This window comes from Triticum urartu, chromosome 2A (genome assembly GCF_056163025.1).
Source record: "Triticum urartu cultivar PI428250 chromosome 2A, HENAU_Tu73, whole genome shotgun sequence".
Taxonomy (NCBI): domain Eukaryota; kingdom Viridiplantae; phylum Streptophyta; class Magnoliopsida; order Poales; family Poaceae; genus Triticum; species Triticum urartu.
In genome coordinates this window covers 23,719,826-23,724,526 of record NC_141874.1, presented here as the reverse complement: position 1 = coordinate 23,724,526, position 4,701 = coordinate 23,719,826, and the positions used below count along the sequence as shown (strand labels likewise).

The 4,701-nt window shown below is 48.5% G+C and overlaps 1 long non-coding RNA gene across 1 annotated transcript; it reads right to left on the bottom strand.

Moving 5' to 3' along the window:
- Positions 1-3,444: 3,444 nt before the first annotated feature.
- LOC147983062 (uncharacterized) lies at positions 3,445-4,444 on the bottom strand. Its single transcript, XR_015614935.1, has 3 exons — positions 4,302-4,444; positions 3,995-4,116; positions 3,445-3,755 (listed from the first exon to the last, which is right to left on the bottom strand). It is a non-coding gene; the product is annotated as an uncharacterized LOC147983062 (long non-coding RNA).
- Between the last annotated feature and the right edge of the window lie 257 nt (positions 4,445-4,701).

The following is a 4,701-nucleotide window of genomic DNA, read 5'->3' as shown; positions in this document are numbered from 1 at the left end:
GCTTCGGTGGTTTACAATGTAAATTATGTTTAGTTTTAAGTTCAAGTTCATGTTTAGGTATAAACTAGAATATGTTTCGGCACATACTTATGTACATTACGTCGAATTTCGGTTGTTTAAATCGAATCTATCTTGGACTGATGAAAATTTGCTTTTTTACTTCTCTAAATTTAGGAGTTTGACTAGGCCCGGCCAAAACTTAGTGGAGTAAAAATACTCCACTGAGTTTACTCCGCCGTTTTGCTCCTCTAATTTTAGGGGATCAGCTAGAGTTGGCCTAATATAATTCGATCCCACAAGATTTAAACCCAGGTCAGCAAGGGCACCTCCTCGTCACTAGGTCTACAAACCAGTTCTTTGGTATCCAGATAACTGGTTACATTTTGAAAAATGACAAAACATGAACAAGGTCACCAGCATCTACATATTATTGGGCTCCTGCAATTTATCTCTGCTTTCCATATGATGCAACTAATTTTTCCTACTACAGCAGGACTGAGAAGTGACCAAAGACTGAGAAGTGAGAACAGACAATGCAACATCATATCGTGACAAAATAGTCGAATGACTTTAGCAAACAACTTGCAAAAGTAGATAACAAATACCTCATACTGAAAAGGGCTTTATTATAGTAAAAGAACCCTTTTTATGTAAGCTGCGCATCACACAAATAATTTATACCACACTATTGTCCAGGTGACACAAGAGCATCATCAACCGGATTTTCCTGACGCTACCACATAAGAAAACTCCAAAGTTTCTCCCCTAGAGTTTGTCCAGAAAGATTTTCCCCCTTGACAGTGTCATCCAATTTCGGGCTGGGCGGGTGAGGTCGGCACCACGGGGAAATGGAGAGGAAAGAGAGAGAAAGGAGCTTGTATGGATATATACTAGCTAGATGCTGGCGCATCACCACTTATTTGATTCGGTCAATCATTGTTGGCTGTTGGGACTGAACAGCTGCTTGTACTTCTTTTTTCCAAAGACCATATACATAGTCCATTGACTTAGAAATAAAGAAGTGCTCTGATAATTGGCGGATAAACCTATCGTCAAGGATGGCAACATTTGGGACAAAATGACATATCGTGAACAAGAAAACATCGTCGAGGCAACACACAAGTTTTTCCATCATGACCCCTCGACCAAGCGACTCCGTCTTAACAGCGGACGACCATTGCTGAAGCTATCACTGCACTAGACACTCGAAGCTCGGATTTGTAGCGGTGGCTCCATTGGCAAGGCACGGCCGGCTAGCAGCCGTGCAGGCGGTGGATCCGGTGTCCCGGCCGCGAGGGCGGCGGGATCGATCCGATGGTCGTTGGCAGCCGGCGGCGGCTTTTGTGGCGGCCAGTGCACGCGATCTGGCGCCTCCCCTCCTCCCCTGTTCGGCGTGCGGGCCAGCCTGGTCGGGCCGCGCTTCCTCTTGGTCGCCGGTTCTGTACAGGAGGCGCTGATGGTGGCAGGGATCTAGTTCGGGCGAAATACCTGGCCGGCCTTGACCAGCCGCGTCGACGGCGACGCCTGAGGGCGCCGTTCCCCTCCTTGGAGGCGTCGGTATGGACTGATCTCCTCACTTCACCTTCCCCTAGGTCTCCCGGGCGAAATCCCTAACTTTGTTGAGCGGCGGCGGCACTCACGACGCCGTTCCCTTCTTGAAGGCGCCGCTTTGGGAACCTTGGGGTTGGGTGGCGCTTGTGGGTGGTGGGCGACGGCGGTGGTGCGACCCTATCCTAGCATGGATTTACGTCCGTTGCGTGGATATGGACTCGCGTAGGTGGAGGTCGTCGGCTGGCGTCGTGGCGGCGTCAATGGCGAAGAACCTGTCAAGGCTCGCGTAGGTGGAGGTCGTCGTTTGGCGTCGTGGTGGCATCGATGGCGGAGGACCTGCCAAGATTGCCACCTCAATCTGCTCTGAAGATGGACCAGTGGAAGACGGCGGCGAAAACACATATGAGTGCGTCGGACCGGTCTGAGCCCCGGACCTGGCAGATGGCTCGATCGGGGCCTCTGGCTTTAGATGTTAGGCTTAGGTGAGAGGTTTGGGTATGTGGCCTAGGTTGCACCCCTTCGTCATTTGGATAGGAGTAGTGGCAGATGTTGCCAAGATGGCGGATTCAGGCATATTGTTGTCCTACTTTGTAAGGTCCTCGAGAATAATTAATAAAATGGACGCATGCATCTTCCAGATGCAGAGGCCGGGGTCATCCTCCTTTTCCAAAAAAACCAGACACTCGAAGCCACACTAATAACTGCCAAATAGTCGGTGTCGATGAAGGGCAGCTCCGATTGTGAAGGCGAGCTATAAAGGAGAATCTTGCACGTTTGTAGTCGGATCAAGAAAGTCTACTTCACCAAAATGATAGTCACCATCTCATCGAAAGACGGGACACCTTTGCCTCTATCACAGGAGCTACCTTCCATCGTGCTTTTAGAGGCTCTTTCTTACGTTCTTTGGTACCAAGGCCGTGTACTGGCTCCCCTGTCAAAGAATGTGAGACGCATCCATTAATTGGCACTACCGATCTATGAATTCCCCTCAACTTCCTGTGGGGTTTGGCGCGCGTCGAGCTCGACCCGCCGCCATGGGGGTGGTGAGTGCGGCGGTGGCTAGGGAGGACCGGGAGGCGAGGAAGGGCATCACGCCAAAGGCCACCGCCGATGAGTACATGACGGACCTCCGCGGCCAGTACCCTGAGTCGGTGGAGGCGGAACGCAAGATCTTCACGGAGGCAAAGCGCACGGCCGACAGGGAGGTCATCGTCCTCTCGGACAACGAGAAGGATGGCGGCGCGACAACGACTTCGATGTTGAAGAATGGCGAAGAATCGTCCCTGACTGGGGTGACAGCAGCACAGGGCCAGACCCAATGGGCAGTGGGATTTCGCGGGCGAATTTACTTGCCCTCTATAAATATGAGGATTGACTTTGCTTTGGTGGTTTATAATGTAAGTTATGGTTAGTTTTAAGTTCAAGTTCTCTAGTTTTAAACTAGACTATGTTTCGGCGGATGCTTACATACATTGTGTCGAAATTCGGTTGTTTAAATCGAATTTATGTTGAATTTATGAATTTGCTTTTTATTCCGCTAAATTTAGGAGTTCGACTAGGTCCGACCAAAACTTAGTGGAGTAAAAATACTCCACTAAGTTACTCGGCCGTTTTGCGCCTCTATTTTTAGGGGGGCGACTAGATTTGGCCTAACTTAATTGGATCCAGAAGATTTAAACCCAGGTCAGCAAGGGCACACCACCACGTCCTTGTCACAAGGTCTACAAGCCAGTTCTTTGGTATCCTGATAACTGGTTACATTTTGAAGAATGACAAAACATGAACAAGGTCACCAGCATCTACATATTATTGGGCTCCTGCAATTTATCTCTGCTTTCCATATGATGCAACTAATTTTTCCTACTACAGCAGGACTGAGAAGTGACCAAAGACTGAGAAGTGAGAACAGACAATGCAACATCATATCCTGACCAGATAGTCGAATGACTTTAGCAAACAACTTGCAAAGCTAGATAACAAATACCTCATATTGAAAAGGGCTTTATTATAGTAAAAGAACTCATTTTATGTAAGCTGCCCATCACACAAATAATTTATACCACACTATTGTCCAGGTGACACATGAGCATCATCAACCGGATTTTCCTGACGCCACCACGTAAGAAAACTCCAAAGTTTCTCCCCTAGAGTTTGTCCGGAAAGATTTTCCTCCTTGACAGTGTCATCCAACTTCCGTGCCGTGTCTGCCCAAACATATATAGTAGCCACGGTTAATAATGATAGTAGCAAGCTATAATTTGCAAACTGAAGACAGGCTTGTGCGTACTGAAGAATCCCTCTCTACGCTCAAGAATTTCCACAAAAAACATAGTCACGAGATCGTTCAGAATACAGTTGCAGCGTACACTGCTCGATCTAGATGATGCAAACACTCGAAGATGATATAATATAAAGCAAGATGAGAGATGAGGAATATGATTACCAGGTGGCATATAATACGTGTCTCCATTTGAACCCACGAGCAATCCACCATCAGCCGGGTCATCTCCCGGCGACAGCCATAGCGAAGTGTCTTCATCCAGGAGCGCACCCGTGGCCGAGAGCCTAGAAAACAACAAGTACGTAAAGATGCAAGCAGCCACAAGTAGTTTTCTCAGGCGATCACGGCGGTAGATTTCCCTCATCCGATCGATGCTCCACCCGGCCATGGCGACCAAGCACGATGGGAGGCACAAAGCACAGCAATTAACTAGGGGAGAAGGAGCGGAATCTCGAGAAGGAGGCATCACCACTGATGGACGTCCGTCGCATGATGAGCCATGAGGCGGCCGCTGCTACGGTCGACGAGCTTGAGGCTGCAGGGGGTGGGTGAGATCGGCACCAGTGGAAATGGAGAGGAAGGAGAGAGGAGGAGGTGGTATGGATATATACTAGCTAGATGCTGGAGCATTACCACTTATTTGATTCGGTCAATCATTGTAGGCTGTTGGGGCTGAACTGCTGCTTGTACTTCTTTTTTCCAAAACGGAGACCAAACAACCATACACAGTCCATTGACTTAGAAATAAAGAAATGCTCGGATAATTGGCCGATAAACCTACCGTCAAGGATGGCAACATTTGGGTACATAGCCGTGCGACCTGGCTCATAATAGATACACACACCAAATAACGCAAAGAATCTACTAAG